Genomic DNA, 10,454 nt, shown 5'->3' on the forward strand with positions numbered 1-10,454 from the left:
CCTGAGGGAGGAGGAAGTGCCGCCACTGTGGGCTGGAGAGAGGGAGCAAGGGACAAGGTGGCACAGGATGAGGGAAGTAGGTGGGGATGTGATCCTGCAGCCGCAGAAGACCACACCCTTCCCACACATTCCAGAGGCTCCCATCCCTGCCAGTCTAGTGCCATGCCTTTCTCAAGTGCTAACAGGTCCCCTGAGTCTGCCTCCTAAATCACCCAGTACCACCCCTGGCCCAGACTCTGCTCTCTCCTGAACATGACAAGTTCATTGTTCCCCTATTTCCAAGGGCTGTTTTTCCCCAAGAGGCAGCTCTGAGCGGGCAGGTTTCTGTGGGCAGATGCCCCAGGCCAGGGCTCACAAAGGCAGTATTGTCTGGCTCGGTAGAGCAGGATCCTCACCCCATCCTCCAGCACCCACATCAAAGAGAAGCAATCAAAGCTCCTGCAGGCGCTGGAGAACACAGCCCATCCCTGCTCCCAGAGGGAGCTCTCTTGTGGTACATTTCACCTCTCGCAGAGGAGGAGGGACACGGAGGCAGGATACGAGCAGTATGTGGCCAGCACCAGCTGAACTGAATGACCATCAGGAGAGGAGCCAGGCCAAGGGACAGCATCATCTCCAGGGAGTGCAGCGCTTTACAATTTGCAGCACAGCACGTGGAAGGCAGGGCTGGAACGGAGAGGTTCACGGCAGATGAGAAAATTGTATGAGTGTACCCAGGTCACACGGCCAGCTAGAGAGCCCAGGCTCTCGAGTCCCCTGCCTAGTGTCTTTCCTGGTATACAGGGTGGCTTCCACATCAGCAGCTGCAGATGGTTTATGAAGACAGCAGGGCTAGGCCTCCCACCTGCACCACTGAGTAGCTGGGCTCTCCAGGCAGTCAATGACCTCCCTGACCTTGACCCCTCAAGGGTACCAAGTGCAGTGTCTGGTGCATGGTGAATATTCAACAAATGGTAGCTCCTCTCACTGTGATGTCCTAGAAACAGCCCACTGGAGAGGTGTCACCTGACAGCAAACTCACCTACAACGGGTGGCCTGGATTGAAACACAAGGAGGTGAGGGCAGCAGGGGGCAGGGCACCTCAGGGACAGCCCCCGGTGCGGCGGGCTGCCTCAGGCCTCATGGAGGACCCTCGAAGAGAGACCTCCAGCCTCACCCCCCAGGCTCGCCAGCTGTGTGGTGACGGAGCGCAATCAGAGCCACAGGATGGGTGAGGGGATTCGGGAGACCTGGGGTCCAATCCCTGCTCTGCCACAGGAGACATGGGTTATTCTGGGAAAGTCACTTTGCTCTCTGAGCATAAAATTGAGAGTCTGGACTCCATGAAACTGAAGGCCCCTTCAAAATGAAGGTCCTATGAATGTATTTTATCCCCAAAATCCTCCTGAAAGGAATAGATAGGTAGATAGAGATGGCTGAATGGATGGACGGATGAATGGATGGACAGATGAATGAATGAATGGATGAATGGATGATGGTGATATAAATAGAAAGATGATAGAGAGATACGTACATATATACATACATATGAATTGGTTAGTTATTATCCTCTTTTTTTTTTTCTGAGATGGAGCCTCACTCTTTTGCCCTGGCTGGAGTGCGATGGCACAATCTCAGCTCACCACAAACTCTGCCTCCTGGGTTCAAGTGATTCTCCTGCCTCAGCCTCCCGAGTAGCTGGGACTACAGGCGCGTGCCACCACACCCAGTTAATTTTTTGTATTTTAAGTAGAGACAGGGTTTCACCATGTTAGCCAGGATGGTCTCGATTTCCTGACCTTGTTATTCACCCACCTTGGCCTCCCAAAGTGCTGGGATTACAGGCGTGAGCCACCGCGCCTGGCCAGTTATTATCTTCTTTTAAGGCTAACAGAAAGGAAGAGAAGGAGGAGAAGAGAGAGGTCAGAACGGAGAGAGGGAGGGAAGGAAGATTGTCCTTTGGGCATCCAGGGACCAGCTGTTGGAAAGGTAAGTCTGGCTCCCTAGGGGGCTGGTGCTCCAGGAATCACTACAAGACTCAGAGACTCAGACCTCAAAAAGGCATAGACTAGAGGCTCCCGAAGAAAGACCTGTCTCTTGCCTCTCCGCATAAGGACAAGCCCCGCCCTGTGACCCTAAGAAGACCGTTACTCCTGCCGGACCTCAGGCAGCCTATCCGCGAATCCTGGCCTGTACTGTATTTGCGTTGGAATCTGTTAGAAGCCCCAGGCCTGAGGGAGAAAGCAAGGCCTAGAGAGTCAGAAGATTTCCCGCTAACTAAAGAGACTACTGTTTATAAGACAAAATACACCACGGGCGAAACACAATACAACTTAGTGAACTAAGGAGTCTACAGGTTCGAGTGAGCAAAGCGCTTGCTCTGTGTCGGTGTTCAGCCTCTGCTGTGAGCCACTAACTTGTACACTGAGCTCCTGAGCACTTCCACGGAGGTAACGGCAGGCATCTCAAACTCATCTAAAATTCACCTCCACGACTACTCCAGATGTTAGAACTAAAACTTCGGAACCACCCTTGACCCTCTTCTCTATCCCACTTAATTGCTGGCAACACTCCTGGTCCCACCTCTGCATATTGGCTAGCACGTGTTAGGCACGCTGCATACCAGGGACTGTTCTAACGCTTTCCACATTAAATCATTCCATCTTTGGCCAGGCACGATGGCTCACATCTGTAATCCCAATACTTGGGAGGCTGAGGCTGAAGGATCGCTTGAGGCCAGGAGTTCAAGATCAGCCTGGGCAACAGAGCAAGATCCTGTCTCTACAAAAAATAAATCTAAAAATTAGCCAGGTGTAGTGGCACGCACCTATGGTCCCAGATACTGGGGAGGCTAAAGTGGAGGACTGCTTGAGACCAAGAGGTCAAGGCTGCAGTGAGCCACGATCGTGCCACTGCACTCCAGCCTGGGCAATAGAGAGAGACCCTGTCTCAAAAAAAATAAAAAGTCATTCAGTCTTCATGGTGGCTCTGTGAAGTAGGTACTTGTATCCCCATTTTACAGATGAGGAGGCTGAGGCACACAGAGGTTAAGTAGCTGTAAAGCAATGGGGCTGAGGTCAGATGCAGGACAGGTGGCTCCAGTGCCTGTGTGTTTCACCGCTCCACCAAGCAGCCCTCCAAGGACTTCCAATCACCTTCACCACCACAGCTCCAGCCAGCTGGCTCCACCACACAGCTGGTGAGGTAGGAGGATCATTTGAGGCCAGGGTTCAAGACCAGCCTGGGCAACAGAGCAAAACCCTGTTTCTGCAAAATACTACAAAATTAGCCAGGTATGGTGGCATGCACCTGTAGTCCCAGCTACTCAGGAGGCTGAGGCAGGAGGATCACTTGAGCTCAGGAGTTCAAGGCTGCAGTCAGCTAGAATGGCACCACAGCAGCCCAGCCTGGGGGACAGAGTGAGATTCTGTCTCGAAAACTAAAAATAAATTTGAATAAATAAATAAATAAGAAACATGGATACATAAATTGGGATGTATCTGCAAAATGGAAAGCCCACAGCAATTTAAAAAATAAATAAGAGTGAAGCATTGCTACCATTAGCAACATAGGTGACTCTCACAGTCATAATGTTCAGCAAAAGAAGCACAAATGAAGACATTTTGAGTGATTTCATTTATATGAAGTTCAGGAGCAAACAAACTAATCTATGGTGATAAAAGATTAGTAGCAGTTAGGATGATTACCTCTGGTAGAAGCTATTGATCAGAATGAGGGAGGAGGGAGCCTTCTGGGGTGCTGGAAATCATTTACATCTTGATCTGGGTAGCATATATGCATGGGCATAACAGTTACTTGGGTATACATACATGCAAAAACTCACTGAGATGTGTGTACTTCATCTAAATTTTATTTTAAATCAAAGCATCCAGAAGAGAGAAAAAGGAACACCAGTGCATTTGCCTCCTGAGCCTCTTCTATCAGGGCAAAAATGTTCCCCAATGCCCCAGCAGCTTTCCCCAAACATCTCTTGGGCCACAGCTGGATCAGATGCCCACCAGAGACCCATTACCTGCAAAGAGAGGTGGAAGTATTATGATTGGCCCAGAACAGTCATGACCCAGCCCCTGGAGCTGGGCACTCTATTGCTGGAACAAAACCAGGGTTCAATTACAAAAAAAAAAGGTGAAGGCTCAGTGGGCAGCCAACAGTGTCTACCACAACTGCAGAGAGTTCGAAAGACACTGAAAAGTCATCCCAGGTAGGAAGCAATAGGAGCAGAACTTGCCAGTGCTCACTGGGCACTCGCCATGTGCCAGGCTTTGTGCAAAGCGCTGACGTGGGGCTCCCCTATTCAAGATGGTGGTCACTGAAAAAGGATGCTGAGGAATGATGAGGGAAAGAGGTCCAAAAAATATTGCCAGGAGCCAGCTGTATCAGTCAGGGTGCTCCAGAGAACCAGAACCAAAAGGATGGATAGGTGGATAAATAGATGAATGGGTGGGTGGGTAGGTGGATGGATGGATGGATGATGATAGGTAGATGTGTGGATGAATGGGTGGATGAGTGGACATATGGGTGGTGGATGAATAGATGGGTGAATGGATGGATGGATGGGCAGATGGATGAACAGATGGATGGATGGAGGATGGATGAGTGGATGGATGGATGGATGGATGGATGGCTTTTTTTTTTTTTTTTTTTTTTTGAGACGGAGTTTCGCTCTTGTTACCCAGGCTGGAGTGCAATGGCGCAATCTCGGCTCACCGCAACCTCCGCCCCCTGGGTTCAGGCAATTCTCCTGCCTCAGCCTCCTGAGTAGCTGGGATTACAGGCACGCACCACCGTGCCCAGCTAATTTTTTGTAATTTTTAGTAGAGACGGGGTTTCACCATGTTGACCAGGATGGTCTCGATCTGTTGACCTCGTGATCCACCCGCCTCGGCCTCCCAAAGTGCTGGGATTACAGGCTTGAGCCACCGCGCCCGGCCCGGATGGATGGCTTTTAAGAAATTGACTCACAGAATTGTGGAGACCAAGTCCAAAATCTACAGGGCAGGCCAGCAGTCTGAAAACTCAGGCAGGAGTTGATGCTGAAGTCTTAAGCAGAATTTCTTCTACTCTAAAAACTTGAGTTTCTGCTCTTAGGGTCTTCAACTAGCTGAATGAAACCCACCCATATTATTTAGGGTAATATCCTTAACGTTAACTGATTGCAGACATAAGCCATGTCTACAAAATACCTTCGCACTAACATCTAGGTTAGTGTTTGGTTGAATAACTGGGTCGTATAGCCTAGCCAAGTTGACATGTAAAACAAATCAGCAAACCAGCTGTCCCAACCTTAATGTATTTCCATTACTATCTCTCTCATTTCCCTAATTAACCCTACCCCAACCAATTCCCCATCCCCAGCTCCCCAGGGTTAACCTGCAGACATGGTCATGTCCACCATCATGTCTTCTAGGGGCCTCACCGGATGGGGCTCCACATTGAGTGGGAGCAAAGGGAACCAGAAAGGTGTTTCTAGCAGGAACCTGGAACAAGAGACCTGGACTGGGCCAAATAAGCCACGAAAACCTAAGAAAGAAAGAAAAAACAGCCTACTCCCCAGAGCAGATGATCTTTCCCTGAGTTCTTGGCTTGTTCTGCTCCATGGATTCCTTAGTACTTGCTGTCTCTCAGAAACATATTTCTGTGATGTATACTGTAAATCTGCTTCATTTGAAATTCATAGTTAATGACCTATTCCTTTGTATTCAGGAAACAGAGTAAGGTTCCGGCTTTTAAAGGCCAGGAGTTTACTAGCCAGAATATGACAAGTATTACAAAGTATAGGCCTGCTCTAAAAGCACTTAAGAAACAGTCTCCATCAGAAATTTCAAGAATACCTTCGAATAACATCATTTATCTGCCAAGAGGCCAGGGGATGCGGAGTGGTGGTGGGCAGAGAGTAAACGAGTATTTGATCAAATCCCTGCTTTCGACTCCCATTGGGAGGGGAGGTAAATATTTACTAACCCTTCTCACCCTGGAAAGGTTTCTTTGCATGCTTATATGGGCAAGGGGGTGTGTGCACGGGTGCAAGCGTGTGCAAGCATATGTGTGCACCAAAATCCCCTCTCCTCCATCCACCAGCCCCCAAGGCTAACATAAAAACAAACTCCACCATCCTCTGACCTCTATCATCAAAGAGGTAATTTAATAAAACGAGTATCCCTGTTTTCGGGTGGACCCACTTAACTGAAACCCAAAGCCAGCCCTGGAGTAAATTGGGCTGTGGACAAATCGATTAGGTCCATCCACACTTTCTCATTTTCTATAGAGTCAGAGCTTAACCAGGTTAATTTTTGTTAAACACATTACCCAGATACTCTCTTTCCAGCCCAATGATTTTGTGTCAGGCCTGAAGGATTGTAATTGCAATCCAGCAAGATGCCAACTGCGCGCTGTGATTTACGGAGGACTCCAGAACGCAAGCCGCCTCCTACATGCCGGCTGCTGGATGGGAACTTTCTTCCTTAAATCTTAGCATGACTAATGGATCAGAGTCCTGAGCAAGGTGCCGCGCGAGAGGCTGTCCCCAGGGGGAACAGGCTGCTGCCTCTTTTGAGGACCCAACTCTGTGGTTGTCTCTAGGCCTGTGAGGGAGAGCAAAGGCCTCTTTGTTCCATGGAGCAGAAACTCAGGAAGGCTCCTGGGCACTGGCCTTGGTATTGCTGGTCATTCCGAGTCATGCCCATTCCCTAGAAAGTATGACCTTCCTAAATGTTGTCCAGGGAACATTTCCTGGCCTTATTTTCCCATCTCCTCCTGGCCCAGGCCTCAGACTTCTCCAAGACAGGCCCAGGGACTCTGCCCCACTTCAGACCCATCTTCTGCTCCCCTCTGCTCTCATTGGGCCTGACGCCTACACACTCAGCTTTTCTTATTTGTTTGTTTTGGTTTATTTGTTTTTGAGAAAACGCTGAAGTGCAGTGGCACAATCTCGGTTCACTGCAATCTCCGCCTCCCAGATTCAAGTGATTCTCCTCCCTGAGCCTCCTGAGTAGCTGGGACTACAGGCCCCTGCCACCGCGCTCAGCTACTTTTTGTATTTTTAGTAGAGACGGGGTTTCACCATATTGGCCAGGCTGGTCTCGAACTCCTGACCTTGTGATCCACCCACCTTGGCCTCCCAAAGTGCTGGGATTACAAGTGTGAGCCACCATGCCTGGCCTCAGACTCAGCTTTTCATCATGCTTTGCAGACACCTCACATCTCCACACCCCAGTCCCCTCATCTGCTGAATGGTTGTGACGAGAACACCTGTTCATAGGATAGTGAGGACAAAGCCTGGGGAACAGCCACCTGTGCCTGGCACACAGTAAGTCTTCAACAAATGTCAACCATATAGCTAGCATGGTGGCACATGCCTGTGGTCCCCACTACTCAGGAGGCTGAGATAAGAGAATAGCTTGAGCCAGGGAGGTGGAGGCTGCAGTGAGCCATGATCATGCCAACAGCACTCCAGCCTGGGTGAAAAAGTGAGACCCCATCTCAAAAAAATTAAATAAAATAAAAAATTTTAAAAATCAACTGTACTCATTTACCTTAAGAAGAGAAGCTGGCAAGGACAGAGAAGAACCAGTGCTAGCAAGGATGGGGAGAAACAGAAGCCCTCGTAGGATGCTGGCAGGGATGTAAGATGGTGCAGACACTTTGGAAACAGTTTGGCAGTTTCTTAAAAAGTTAAATATGCATCTGCCGTACCACCCAGCAATTTCGCTCCTGTGTATTTTCCCAAGAGAAATGAAAGCATGTGCCCACACAAAGACTCGTACACAAATGTTCATAGCTGTTTTATCCATAATACTTGAAAACTGGAAACAACCCAGACGTCTGTGGACAGGTGAATGGATAAAAAAGTATGGCATGTCCATGCAATGGAATATTAGGTAGTGATAAAAAGGAACAAAACACTGATACCTGCTACAATGTGGATGAGCCTCAAACCATTATGCTAAGTGAAAGAAGCCAGACACAAAAAAAATATATGATTCCATGTCCATGAAATATCCAGAACAGGCAAATCTATAGAGTCAGAATGTGGATCTGTGGTTACCTGGGGCTGAGAATTGAAGCAGGGATAATAAATGGGCACAAGGGATCTTATTAGTGTGGTGAAAATGTTTTAAGCTGAATTGTGATGATGGCTGCACGACTCAGTAAATTTACTAAAAAGCATTGAAGTATAATGAGTAAATTGTGTGGAATGTAAATTTTGCCTCAATGAAGTTACTTTAAAAGAGAGAATAAGAGAGGCTGGAACCTCCACTTACAGAGACAGTGTCTACCTGATCTGGTTTGGCTCTGTGTCCCCACCCAAATCTCATCTTGTAGCTCCCATAATTCCCACAGGTTGTGGGAGGGACCCAGTGGGAGATAATTGAATCATGGGGCAGGTCTTTCCTGTGCTGTTCTCATGATAGTGAGTAAGTCTCACGAGAGCTGATGGTTTTAAAAATGAGAATTCCCCTGCACACACTCTCTTTGCCTGCTGCCATCCACCTAAGATGGGATCTGCTCCTCCTTGCCTTCCACCATGATTGTGAGGCCTCCGCAGCCATGTGGAACGGTAAGTCCAATAAACCTCTTTATTTTGTAAATTACCCCATCTTAGGTATGTCTTCATCAGCAGCATGAAAGTGGACTGATACACTACCATAGTTGCATTTGAGTTTGTTAGTTTTGCCAAGGGAGGGTTACAATTTGTATTAGTCCATTCTCACATTGCTATAAAGAACTACATGAGACTGAGTAATTTATAAAGAAAAGAGGTTTAATTTGACTCCCAGTTCTGCAGATTGTACAGGAAGCATGGCTGGAAGGCCTCAGGAAACACAATCATGGCAAAAGACAAATGGTAAGCAGATACATCTTACATGGCCAGAGAAGGAGGAAGAGGGCAAAGGGGGAGGTGCTACACACTTTTAAACAACCTGATCTCATGAGAACTCTATCCTGAGACAGCATTAGGGAGATGGGGTTGAACATTAAACACCACCCCCATGATCCACCAGACCCCAGGTCCAACATTAGGGATTAAAATTCAACACAAGATTTGGGTAGGACCACAGAGCCAAACCATATCACAAAGTTTTGTTGATACTGAAAAGTCATGTAATACACATGTCTGTGTCATTGTATGAGACACTGATGTAAATTATCTAGCATGAAGCTGGGAATGACAGCACGCATGGTTTATAATTCATTCGTATTCTTTCGTTGGGAAAGTTCTCCTGGAAGAGGAAAGACGTCAGGGATGTGTTAGTCCATTTTGCAACACTATAAAGGAATACTCAGGGCTGGGTAATTTATGATGAAAAGACATTCAATTGGCTCATGATTCTGCAGGCTGTATAGAAAGCATGGTGATGGCTGGACACGATGGCTTACGCCTGTAATCCCAGCACTTGAGGCTGAGGAGGGCGGCTCACCCTGAGGTCAGGAGTTCAAGACCAGCCTGGCCAACATGGCGAAATCCCGTCTCTACTAAAAATACAAAAATTAGCCAGGCATGGTGGCATGCACCTGTAGTCCCAGCTGCTCAGGATACTGAGGGAGGAGAATCACTTAAATCCAGGAGGCGGAGGTTGCGGTGAGCTGAGATTGCACCACTGCACTCCAGCCTGGGTGACAGAACGAGACTTCATCTCAAAATAACAATAATAAAATAAAAAGAAAGCATGGTGCTGGCATCTGCTTGGCTCCTGGTGAGGCCTCAGGGAGCTTTTACTCATGGTAGAAGGTGAAGCGGGAGCAGGCATGTCACAGGCAAGAAAGGGAGCAAGAGAGAGGGGAGGTTCCAAGCTCTTTTAGTCAACAAGCAGCTCTCACATGAACTACTAGAGGGAGAACTCATTCATTGCCATGGGGACAGCACCAAGGCATTCATGAGGGATCCGCCCTCATGACCCAGAAACCTCCTACCAGGCCCCACCTGCAACACTGGGATCATCTTCCAACATGAGATTTGGAGGGGACAAACATCCAAAGAACATCAAGGGGGTTACAATGGACCTTTTACAATCACCACCAGCACTCAGGATGTTCAGCACATGAAACACCTATAAAGGGCTATTGTCAGTGTGAACTGATTAGAAATTCAACTATGCCAGGACCGTGGCCATGGAAGTCGGAATCTGATAAGGAGTGTGTAACAACTCACCTGCCGGATCAACTAGCCAAAAAATAAGTTAAAAATATTTAAATTTTAAATAAAAAAAGAAAGAAATTCGACTATGCATTGTTCTTTGAGCATCTTCCATTTGCTAGGTGAGGAGGGAGGCAGAAAGGCCTAGAAGACACTGCCTCTGCCTTCAAGGAGCTTACAGATTCCAACCCAGGAAGGAGTGAGGGTTCCACCCCACAGTATGCTCAGTATTCTTGCCTCTGCTATGATAGCCACCCTCCACTTCTGCCTGCATAGCTACACTTTATAGCATCCCCACTCTGGAATCTCACCTTCCTCC

The sequence above is a fragment of the Callithrix jacchus genome, chromosome 7, assembly GCF_049354715.1.
Source record: "Callithrix jacchus isolate 240 chromosome 7, calJac240_pri, whole genome shotgun sequence".
NCBI lineage: Eukaryota > Metazoa > Chordata > Mammalia > Primates > Cebidae > Callithrix > Callithrix jacchus.